Source organism: Perca flavescens, chromosome 1 (genome assembly GCF_004354835.1).
Source record: "Perca flavescens isolate YP-PL-M2 chromosome 1, PFLA_1.0, whole genome shotgun sequence".
Lineage (NCBI taxonomy): Eukaryota > Metazoa > Chordata > Actinopteri > Perciformes > Percidae > Perca > Perca flavescens.
In genome coordinates, this window is record NC_041331.1 from 31,291,421 (window position 1) to 31,304,633 (window position 13,213).

Here is a 13,213-nt window from a genome sequence, read left to right on the forward strand (position 1 = left end):
TTAGCAGATTTTGATGACCAAATATATATATATATATATATTTTATATTTCAATAATATTATATATATATTTTTATTGTTTTCTTTTCCCCAGAGCTTCTACGCGCCCAGAAATAGTTCAACATCTTGAAAATAGGCTTTACACACACACACACACACACACACACACACACACACACACACACACACACACACACACACACACACACACACACACAAACAACAACAGCAACATTTGCACCTTATTTCTGTTTGTGTGTGTGTAATGTGACCTCTCAGGTGTTTGATGGTGCTGTCATCGTGCTGTCCCTGGCCCCATGGTGGCCTCCCACGGTGACCAATGGGCCCAGCAACCCCTGGGATACCATCAGCCTCCCATCATCACTCTCGCATCTGGAGGGCCAAGAGATCATTGCCCGGTGAGGCGGGCAAAAACATTGTGTCCATCAAATGAGTCTTATTAAGAGGCCTGTATGTGAGACCAATTAAAGTTGAGGAGCAACTCAAGGAAATACCCAATCTTTCTTAACTCAAAGGATTACACAGATGCATAGAAATCTGTTTGCCTTAAAAGAGCTAAATGACCCTATTCTCTCCATGATTATACAAATGATTTACTATTGAGAGCAATATAACTATTGATCATCCCTCATAGTAAATTGATGCCACTTCTTTCTACTCTAACTTGTATTGATTGTAAGGGGATGGTTAAGTAGATTCAGAGAGGCCGTAATGAATATATTGGTTGTTCTCCCCAATGCTAATGCAGACCCGGTTCGATATCTGTTCAGAGGTCACCCTCACCACGGGCCTCTGACTGCATACAGGATCAGCTGCACACAAACTAAACAGGAACTCAGTGTGCAATTTGTTTTACTTCTCCAGTGAGATAGTGGATGAGTAAAGGGCTGTTTTCCTTAATATTTCCCCTCAAAGCAATAGTTGGACATTTAAGAAAATACCTAATTTGCTTTCTGGAGGAGTTAGATGACGCAACAGCCAGCAGCTGGTTTGCTTAGCTGAGTACAAACACTGGAAACAGATTGAAGCTCTGTCCAATAGTAACAAAATCAACTACCAGCACCTACCACCTCACAAATTAACATGTTATATCTTACTTGTTTAATCCATACAAAAACAAGGGGGTTGTGCTGCAGTCTTTATGCTAAGCTAAACAACTAGCTGTAGCCTTACGTGTGTATTGATCTTGTCATCTAACTCTCTACTAAAAAGGTAATAAGCATGCTTCCCAAAATGTAAAACTATTCCTTTAAATATGTACTTAATAGTTACTTGCCATTCCAATGTACTTCTTCAGCCTCAATGATGGCTACATACATTATAAACAGATGGTTCTTTTATTGTCTTAATGGAAACTGTTTTTCTTATTAATTTAGAATTATTTTTATATATGATTCTAAGGTCCTAAATAGACATTTTCTGTCTTGGTTGATTTCAGGATGGCTTTAGTCTAGAATCTTAATCATACATGAGCACATAGTTTTATTGGAACAAATATATTGAACTAAAAGGGACACATCATAATGAGATGATTAATCAACTCAGGAATCAATAGAATACAGCTTTCAAACATCATTGACTTACTCTGGTAAAGCATGTTCCAGCAGGACCATGTTTCCTGCTTCTTAACATGCAACTGCAGTGTTGGTTTTCAGGAATAAACTTGTGATTTTCTTTCTGCACACCCTCGACCTGTTGGGTTTGATATTTGTGAGTGATTGGGTTTCCTTATTAGGCAGGCGGCAACACACCTCAGAGGAAAAAAATCACACTCAGACCAATAAATGTACAGCTGAGGGACCAGCTTGGTTATTGTAGGGAGAGATTGAGTCTCTTGGCCGAATTAGCTTGACGATGAAGCTGCGATGTTTGTGTCAGTCCGATGGGAGTGGAAACACAGAGGAGTGAACTGCAGCAGAATTTCTAAAGGACTAGAAAGCAGAATTTATTAGCAGAGTGATATATCTGATAGAAATATGAGCCTCCCAAACATGTAGAAAATAGGTGATCCAAAAAAATAATAATACTGAAATGTTAAATCTTCCTTACCATCTTCAGATACATATGAAGACAATGGAACCAATTATTGTGCTAGTTGTAATAATGGCTTTTTAACAGAGCTATTTTACCAAGTCACCAAATTCCATAATAGTGAATAGATGGTGAATGATGAGAAAAATGTTTCTAAGGGAATATACAAAGTAGCACAATACTCATAGACAGAAAACTGATTCACTTAAAGTACTACATCAGTTTAAAATGCAGGAAAAACGTTTTTTGTGTGTTGGTGTATAATCTAAGTCCTACAGGTTTGTGTGAACAGTAACACACTTGACTCCAGGTGAGAGAAGAGAGTGTTAGCATGTGTGAAGTTGTGGTGTGAATTACACTGTTATGCATGCAGCTGTCAGTTACACACACACACACACACACACACACACACACACACACACACAGTATAATCATGGAATTGTCGCTATACACTTGCAAACACATATTGACACAGATACAATATGCAGGAGCACTAATGTATTACTGCATATTGTGCGGCTAAATAATGAACTTGTGATTTATCTTTTCATGCATGTTTGAATTCTGACTGGACTGGCCCCATCTGATATCCCCACTTTTGCAATGTGTTTGCCAACATGACTATAAATAGGTACAAGGAGCATGTGGCGATGGCTGTGTGCTTTGCTCTGCCCCCACAGTACCCGAAAAGCTGTTTCATTTTTTCCTCCTAGTGTTTTGACAAAGCCGGGCACTTGGGTCTTGTAATAATACAGATCCACAATCTCAACAATAACAGAATTGGACATGTATAACTACTGATTCTGTTTCACCTCTTTATGTTGCCCATAACAACATTCCCCATCAGAATACATAGTACAATATGCATGTGTGACATAATATCATGTGGCTTACAAATGTGATCACAAAGAGGTGTGAGTCTGCCACCTGTGATAACAACAGGTATCCAAATTTACTCTCACTATCCTTTTTTTAGGTACACCTTCCCATCCTGCTCCAGAAAGTGTGTCATGTAAAAATAAAGTGTGCAGTCAGATTGTAAGAGGTGGCGTTACTTTGATTGATCAAGACATAATTTAAGTGTTTGATGCATCAATTCCAACATGACTGCACATTATACTTCCTATACCTGACCCGGAATCATTTAATAAATATATTAAAAATAAAATTAATGAAGTAATACATAAATAAACAACCAATCAGCTGCTGTTAGTATGAAAAAAAGATTGGTGGGTGCTGATGAGAGTTAAATTAATCAAGGTCACAGGAAAGAAACAAGATTGATTCAAGGCTGGCCAAAGTATGCTGGCAACACTTTAGTGATTTCCATTTTAGTACACAGAGGAGTGTTTTAGCATCATTTGAGGTACATCCCTTCATATCTGCAGTCTATAAGGCTTGTCTTTTTTTTATTGATTTTACTGTTTTTTTTAATTAAAAAGGTTAAACTTTTGGCAATCATTTCACAACTTTTATTCTATAATCTTTGAAAAGAAATACAGAGGTCCAGACCTCGTGACCTTCAATGGTGGGTATGGCCTTGATGTTAACACAGTAAATACTTTTTGGTTTAAGCAGAATGGGATGTTCAGTGTCAATCTGGGCTGCAAATATACAAAAACTTAGTGATGCTGTCAAGTCAGCATGAAACAAGATCCCTGTGGAATATGTTCAGCACCTTGCAAAATTCACTCAGTACAGGTATGGGGTTACTGGTAGCCAGTAATTAATGAGGTTTGTATATGATGATGACGGACATATATGGAGCAAAGGACAAATGGTCAACCAACACTGACCCTTGACCTTAAGGTACTCAATGTATTTTACCATAAATACCTTCAGCAGCTGTCTTAATAAAGTCATATTTTTCATTTAGTAAGACTTGATGCCTCCTAACACACCTTGCAATCCGTTTCAGACCATTTCATTTTGTAGTTTAGTCTTTGTTTTAACTCTCTCGCTCCCCCCTCTTCCATGTTAGCATATGTGCTACAAGTCAAAGTTGAGATGGAATTGGAGATCCAGCAGTGTGAGAAGACCAAGGCTGTGAGAGAGGAGCAGCTGGAGCGTCTCACTCAGATCTGCCAGGAACAGGCTGTGAGTACCAATTCACCACACATTTAACCTAAATTAGCTTGTAAGAAAATGGGTGTTGGAGAAGGGGAAGTGGATCATATTGCTGAAAGGTTTCTATATAGCTATTCTACACTTGTTTCCACTTTGAAATTTGGACACTATTGGAATCTGTCCACAGCCTCAGTACTGCATGATGATAGAAATGACAGTGACTGAGTTGAATATAACTGTAAAGTTAGCCATAGTCACACATAATTACTGTGGGCTTATATTGTATGCCAATAGTAAAAGTGTTCCAATTCAATTATAGAAGTTTGTCACTCACCTTAGTCGATTTATAGTCATATTATAGTCGTATAGCCATCCAGTCTTTGAAAAAAAAATAAAAAATAAACCTGTCATGGTATTATGGTTTACTACAGTTATAGTCTGATTAAGGCCACATAAGCCCATACTAAATTGCCAGTTCATCTTCCACCAGAGGAGGGCAGCAATACCTTACAAACAGGTCCAGTCTTTCCACACATTTCATTATGATTCCTCAGAGCACACACTTGGAGAAAGAGTAATACATACCTCCTGTATGTATAGTTTGTAAAAATGGTCGCTTTTAATAGGTTTTAATAGGTTTGCATGTATTCTCCAGGCCCAAAGCCCTGAAATCAATACACAGAGACATCACCGCTGTAGATCAACGAAGCATACAATTTACCCAACACATAATTAGATGATGCACTTGGAGTAAACTATTCACAATTAGCCTTGATGTTTGTCTATACACATTATGTTACTGTAGTCTTTATTGTATTTTACTCCACAAATTATGTAAACCATAATCTATATAGGTGTTTTCCCTGTTTCGAACATATGCATAATGCTAACAGAGTATGTGACTCTCTTGTGTTCTTGTGTGTATGTATAATGTATGCAGATGACGTTTTCTCTCCCTCCCTTGTGTGCTCGCCTTTTCACCTGCTCCTGTATTTTTGCCACTCCATCCTTCCTTGTTCTCTCTCTTCCTTCCTTCTGTTTTGTTTCCCCTCCTCTTTCTTTCTTCCTGTCTTTTATTTTCCTGCCTTCCTATCCTTTTTCCATTTCTGTCCTTTTCACTCATACTTTTTAAAATCCATTTCTACTTTCTCTCTTCCGTCACACTCCAAACTTGCTGCTTTTCCTTTCCTTTTTCTGTGAATACACACCAACCATCTCCAGTTTGAGATCAGGCAGCTGAGGGCCCATCTGGCCCAGCAGGACCTGGACCTTGCTGCAGAACGTGAAGCAGCCATGCAGATCCACCATGTATGGAGCAAACAGGGCAGGAGTTTTCAGGTTGTAGAAGGCTTGACTCCTGGGGAGTCTGATGATGAAGGCAGCCAGAGAAACCCCAGGGAGCCTCATGCTACTGCAGGTACAGTATGGTCTCTAAAAAGAGAGTTTTTTGGGACTTGGTTGCTAGATACAAGTGATGGCCAAATGAAGACACATGATGTGAACAATTTTCTTTATATTCTCAGCCCACTTAATGGGGCTTTTGTTTGAAAGAAAAAAAGGCTCAAGGAATGGCAATTCAGTGTGCCTTTAAACCTTTGTAAAACAGAGAGTGCCATCTAGTGGGGTTTAGAAAATAAATAAAATGGTCCAGAGAAGCTTTATGAGGTTAGATACTGAAAACACTAAATGTAAAGTGATTAGGTTTTATAAACAGTGAAATAAAGCATACGTACTAAACAGATGAATGGCAAGGAATGTAAGAAAGAAAACAAAATATTTTTATTCATTCCTCTGATACAGATTTTGGCTCCAAAATGTCCTGCAGTGAGGTTAATGCATTAGGTGAGGATTAAAAACCCTGTTTCAAAAACTGAAAATGAATGCATCTAAGACAAAATCCTGTGGCATTAAAAATATAGGTACCATACCAGGTGCAGTGTTTGCTTGAGAAAGCAGCATGACAAACCAGGAGAGAGGTACAGCATAAAGTATGTACATGATTATGAGGAACAAAAAGTCCCTAACAGTGTAACATCAGGTGAACTGGATGCCAGAGCAGTGTAAAGTTAATCTGGAGAAGTAGCCCTGGAGCATCTTCGAGGCCAGGCTCTTAGCCCCTCCACACTCACACACAACACCCATCTGACCGCAGGCACATTGGGATCAATATGAGGGCAAAATAGCTTTTAGGATCTAGTGAATCCTGGAGAAAACAAGCATGTTCTCTGACACTATGTGAGCTTGGATGGGCTTCTGTCATGCCCCAACTATCTCCCTACCGCCCCCGCCGTGGTGAGGCTGACCCAGCCAGCCCAGACCACATGGGCTATTTCAGGTACAGAGTGCTCTGTGCATTGGGCCTTGTTCGGGGCTAGTGGGCTCCTGTCAACATCTGTTCCCCTTCACCTGCAAACCACAATAGGGCACCAGGAGGCTCCACGGCGGCCACAATATTACCCCAAGGGCATAGTGGGAAATCTGGCTCTCAGAAACAAGTGGGGCTTTTACAGGAACATGGTCACTGGGATAAGCACTTAGGCCACAGGGCTCCAGTCAGGTCAACTCAAATCAAGCCAAGCTTATTTGTAATGCTCAATATTGCAGATGCAGTCTCAATGGGCTTCTCTCACACTCACCTGCATGGTGCTATCAAACGACCAAGAACTCTTATCAAGGCCTTCATAAAAATGAAAGTCCCAGGAGATTGAGGGTTTTGTCACCTTAAAGTACCAAACCATGTAGATTTTAGGAACATCCGGTGACAATCAGCGTTAATCAATGAGCCAGTGGAGTTTTCTCTCAGATAAAGAGAGAGGGTTGTAGCCAAGCTATTGGCTCTGTGAGGCTTTACTACAGCAGTGCTTTGAGCTAAATGCTAACATGCTCACAATAACAAAACGACATGCTGATCTTAAGCAGGTATAATGTTGCAATGTTCATTATCTTAATTTAGCATGTTGGCATGCCAACAGTTGCTAATTAGCAGCAGCACAAAGTGCAGATGTGGCTGATGGGAATGCCATTCATTTTGCAAGTCAAACCAAACCGATGATGGCACTAGATGAAAAGTCAGGGGATCACCAACGTTATTACAATTTATTCTAAGAGGGACATGAAAGTCTGTACCAAATTTGATGGCATCCATCCAGTAATCGTTGAGACATTTCACTCAAAACCACAAATGTCAACCTGCTGGTGGCCCAAGAGGAAAGTTTAGGGGATGACCAAAGTTAGTAAGCTTCATCATTCTCATCCTCATGGCTTAAAAGCCTATATGGTAAATTTTCCAAACTGTCACTAGTAAGTTAGCAAAATCAAAGTCTGTTTTCTTTTTAATCTAAAATAGTAATTGCCTGTTTTGATGTACTGTATCTGTATGCAGTGGTTGCTTGTCTTCCTCTCACCCCACTTTACCTGTGGTGTCGAAGTGATATTTCACTCATCAAAATTATAGTTCAGATTTTAACTAAAGGGACCTCAGCATGTCACCTCTCTTTTTTTTTTTTTTTTTCAGACGAGCAACCTGGTAACTTGACTGTCACTGAAAGAAGGGCAGAGCCTTTAATGTATGCTGGACAGCCCATTCTTTTTCCTTAAGACTCATGTGTTATTAATTGTGGAGTGATTGTCTCAGTCTTGTTTTAGTGAGTGCAATGCTTCCTCTCCAGGGGTGGTTCAGGGATTAATATTTTATACTGAAAAATAAATGAAATTACCCATCAGAGTCTGCAGCATGTCTCACGGGACAAGGGCTAGCACTCAGGGTACTCTGGGTTCGCACTCAGCCAGCGGACAGTGAGCTCAAGACCAATCAAGCGGACAGAGGAGCATAGCAGATCACAGCCATTCACCACACACACTGAGGCCTGCTAGACTGGAGGGATCTGTGCCTGAACAAAGAGCTCCCACTCTCTCATTTCCCCCCATTCCTCTCATCCCTGAAACCAACCCCACCCTGTCCCTGTCCCAGTTTATTTCTGGTGCACTAGGGTGCAGCTAATGCACAGCGTAGCAGTGCGTGTTCCTGACCACTTGACAATAAAGTACCCGTGGCCTGGGGCAGAAGTCATCTCTGTCAATATTTTGTTGTAAACATAAGAGATATTTTCCATTTGCACTAGTTTGGGTGGTTAACACTGAAATGGACCTACGGACAAAAATGTATGAAATCCAATTACAGTCACTGCCACACAGAGTATTAGCAGTATAAGTCAGTCACACTATATTATACCCTAATTTGACTGGTCATTTCCTGTTATATACTTGCAATATATGGTCCATTCTGTATTCATATTATATATAAAATAATATTTATGTAGGTCTAACAGTATTTGATGCATGTTTTTAATTTATTAATGTATAATTCAAAATTTCAACAACCAGACATCACAATCAAAACTGTGATAACAATAAAGTTGTAGTAACAACAGTGACAGCAGAAATATTTGGCATATTATGCATATTTATACAATGTAATATAATATCGTAGAAACTGTAAAACATTACAGGACAGACAAGATAAAACACATGACATACTGTGTGGACGTATCAGTTTATGTCATGGAGTGGTAGTGAAGAGGGAAAAAAGGAATTAGATGTAAGTATGGAGGTACTGTAGGAGGAAGGCTCTCCTGTTTTCCAAAGAGTTCATATTTTTCCGATTGCACATGCAGCAAATTTTAGTAAATCTGTCAGCAGGTTTAACCAATGACTTATGTACAACATTTTTAGTTGTAACTCATAATCAGATTTTGGACAAATAAGAGGAACTGAAAGGTGTGTGATGTATAAATAATATCATCTGCACGGTGGTATAATTTTGACTGGGTGATGGGGAAAGCATCAGAATCCAGGATGCAGACAGAGGTTTATTAAAGAGTGGAAACAGTAATAGGAATGATGGGCATCCTTGTGTAGCTATGGTATGGGAAATATATGAATACAGTTATTGTTTTTAATAATTAAAAAATGTAACAGAATAATATACATGCTTGCTCCATAGAGGAGTTTTTTTTTTTTATATATAGATTACATTAAACGAAATCACCGACTTTAGCAACACAGTTGGGTGTTGTTATTCGCAAATATTAATTATGTAAATTCCTTTATTTATTTATCTTTTTATTTTTAACTCAGATCCGGTTGTGCGTGATGATATGAACAACTACATCAGCCAATACTACAGTGAAGCAAGCAGTGGTGAGCGAACACCTACAGTATTTACCACTCCACTACATGTTCGTTAAATTAAGTAAAGCAGTGACTCAGGTTACTTAGGAAAAACCTTCATAGGTTTGGTCATAGATTTGTCTGATGCAGGTGATCAATTGTGATAAATATTCAAATGGAAACCCAAAACTTACCTTATTTAGCTTGGCTTTTGCCAGACAAAAATTCTTTTTATAATGTTATTCAACACTTGAAATTACCATAAATTTACATTTAGCAAAAAAAATTAGGAAATCTGTTGAGTAAATATCTCAGACCTTACCACAGACAGCAGCATACTGTAATTCATTTACAAGTTTTGTCAATATGACTGACAGATAGTACACTGGTATGCACTTGTTTCGTTTGAAGTGAAGGGCTAATTTGTTTTATCTGTGTTGACTTTCTCTAAATGTATAAACCGTCTTTCAAGATGCTGGAGCTTCTGGCTTAGGTGCCCGGTCATCACCACGGCAGCCATCGACGCTCACCTCCCCACCAATTCAAATCCCATCCAGTCAAACTCGATGCTTGGTGAGCGGGTGGGCAGCGGCGTAAGTGACGCCTCAACCAGCATATCTAGGTCCAGTGGCAGCCAGACGGCCCGCCCCCACAGCCTGAGTAGCCACACCCCGGGTTCGTCTATGACGGACTGCAGCAGCAGCACAGCTCAGGACCTCAGTCTGAGCTACAACACCCATCGCTGGTGCCCTCCTTCCTTCTCAGGCCAGGACCCCAGCAGGAACCCTTGCAGGGACCCCAGCATGGTGGTGCAGGAGCTACTCTCCTCCCTCTCTGAGGACTCCTGCCTTGCTCAAAAGGGCCTGGTAGTAGACCCTGTCAACCTTAAGCTTCCCAGCCCTACTGGCTCAGAAAAGGCCAGCCCTGAGCTGGACAACAGAATAAACATCTTCAACCGCAGGAACCAAGAGGAGAGACGAGGCCGGGGAAGGGGGTGTGTGCTGTTGCAGACTAAGCCACTGATCCACCTGCAGGGCAGCACCACTGAGCCGTCCCTGGAGGAGAAGTACAGGCTCCTGGGACCAGCTGACACACCTCTGGGGCACATGCCTGATACATAGGCTACATTTACACAGAAACAAGTATTTTCTTCTTTTACTGCCACCCTGTTTGGCACATATCTGAACTTTTGTGGCAGGCCAAACCTCATGAGAGGCACATAAGATTTAAAATTTTTAAATTGGATTTTTCTTTTGCTGTGTAAATCCAATCTTAGCCAATCCTGAGCAAGCTTTCACCTTAGCTTCCAGTTAACACTGATGCTCCTTAATTTGACATGTTTAGAGGTCAATAGTAGAAATGACAATTAGAACTCTTAGGCCCTTTGCCATACCTCCCCTGTTCCTCCTTGATGGATTTTTGAAATCAGAAATTCCCTGGCATAGCACAACAAAGACTAGAACATCCCAGTAAGGGAAAGTCTAATGTGTTCTTGGACACATTCTTCATCAGGAATCCTCACTTTGAATAGGTCCTAAATGCACTGAACTTTACATTAATTAAAACCAGCAAGGGGCCATTCAAGCCTATACTGAACAAAAACTTTAATTCTGAATCATGTTACAAACCAAGACACTGTTCTCTGTTCTTGGAATTTCAAACAGTTAAAAGGAGTGTTTTTTATTGGATTTTTCTTGTTATTCTGTTTATTTTAATTTGTATGATCAACTTTAAACATCAGTCATGCTGTTCTTTGTTCAAACAGCCACAGGGTAAATATGACTGGCTTAACTATACAGCAACAACTGGCAACAGCCAATTTCTTTTTTTTTTTTACCTTTGCCTTTCTGTCACCTATTTGTTTGATTTGAAACCATGGACCATCATTAGAATTAATTGAATAGCATTTTTGTTTTACTAAAAAAAAAAAAAACATAAGTAGGGTATATTTGTGTGGATGAACTGAAAAGGTAAGTGACTGGATTCTTCACATGAAACTAGATTGGAGTGCTTGTAGCATGAACCTTTAAAACATATGTGCCCTAAATGGCAAGCGAATTCTTTGCACTTTAATGTTTACAGACACTTTTGTGAACTTGATATGGAGGAAGTTATTGCCAAATGCAGGTGTTGTCTTTTGAATGAAAATAGCAAAAATAAAAGTTAGTATTTCCCTAACTGCGTTCAGTTTACTGACTCTTAAAGCTGTACCAAAGATAGTGCAGCATGATAAAAACACTGAGCGAGCTCTAATCAAATACGTTCTTCTCACAGGCTCCGTGTTACAATACACACTGTACACCATTGTTTCATTAGCATCATCTCCTTCTATGCATATGATTTTGAAAAATCTAAATTATTTAAGGTTATTAACATTGGAAGACCTGTCACAACAACTGCTAATTGGTCAAGTCATTGTAAGTGTGTCGTGAGAAGTATCAACCCCCCTAATTACCCTCTCATATCATTAATTCAGAAGATAAACTCCTGTACCATTTTGTTGCTTGTCAAATGTTTACAAGTATCCAGAGAATGTTTTAATTGTTAATAACTATTACGGCTGCAATTAATTAAGCTATCAACACAAGTGGTTTATGTTTTGAGAACTAAGTAGTTAATTTGCAGATCTGGGTATCTGGATTGTTTGTAACATACTTATTTAATTCAATTGTAAACGACACAGTACAAATGGGGAACTGAGGGGACTATTACAAATACTGTTGTGGTGCACATAAGAATATTATCAGTATTTACAAGGATTCTGTCTGCAGCTCTTTTGGAGAAACAGAACTGAAGACTCAGCCCCTAAATAACTGATTTGAAGCCCTGACTAGTGGCAATTTTAGACCCTTTTTAGGGGGCTGTATTTATTGTTACACCTCATTATCATTTCATTTGATTCTGGTAGTCCATAACGGGACTTTCATAGTTTTTTCATATGTTTAATATTTTGCATTTATCTTACACTGTTGTAATAATAAAAACATATAGTCATTGTTATCCAGTGAAATTACTGATTTAGCAGGGGGAATCAATCAATGTATCACATTCTCATTAAGGGCTGAGCCCCCCTAAAGGTCTGATCCTAGAATCGCTCCTGGCCCTGACACTAAATTTAAATGACACTGACTGGTTGGATTGATGTTTAATAATGGTTAGTGCATTTCAAAAACTGCATCTTAAACCCAAGATAATTACTTTGCAAACTGCTAATGTTCTTTTTTCTTGCATTTACATTTCTATTTCATTTTTAGGGAGTATAGCAGGTGTATTTACATCGATAGAGCACAACATCTTTTCTCAATCAAGACTTGAGACAAATTGTTAAAACATATGTAGGCTATATACGACAACTGCAGTGTCTGGACTACATTAGCCCACTCTCTGGATGTTTATGACATTCACCCCATGACCACCATAGTTACCCTCATCACAAGTAAATGCTGATGGCCTATAGCCAATACTGGACGCCTTTTGTGTGAAGAGGCTGCAGCTACTGTATCATTTACAGATTATTTACAGTAGGCCACATATGAAGACTTGACTAAAGGACACCAAGGTGAACTAATCTAAAATGTTCTTTTATTTTACAAGAATCAATTTAAATTTTAACATTAATCATATGGTTCTTTTGAGTCTTAAAACAATGTGGGATTAACGGTAACCTGGTTTTATTTTTTGGCCGCAGTCTGGGAACAGTATAGCTCAGCATTGTCTCAGTTTCCTACTGTACTATCATAATAAATAAGATAAAATGTTAAAGCAAATGCAAACATGTTGTTGCAAACAATAGCTTTAATACAAATGTTTCATTACAGATTAAAGAAGCCTAGCACCTATTTGAAATGCAACAGAATAATTCAAATAAATGTGAAGCAGCATTGTTATTTTGGAGGTCTATTTGTCACTTATTAGGAATTTATTTT

General features: G+C 39.1%; 1 pseudogene; it reads left to right on the forward strand.

Moving 5' to 3' along the window:
• LOC114553718 (transmembrane protein 266-like) overlaps positions 1-10,408 on the forward strand; it is a 14,867-nt pseudogene extending 4,459 nt beyond the window's left edge.
• Positions 10,409-13,213: the final 2,805 nt, after the last annotated feature.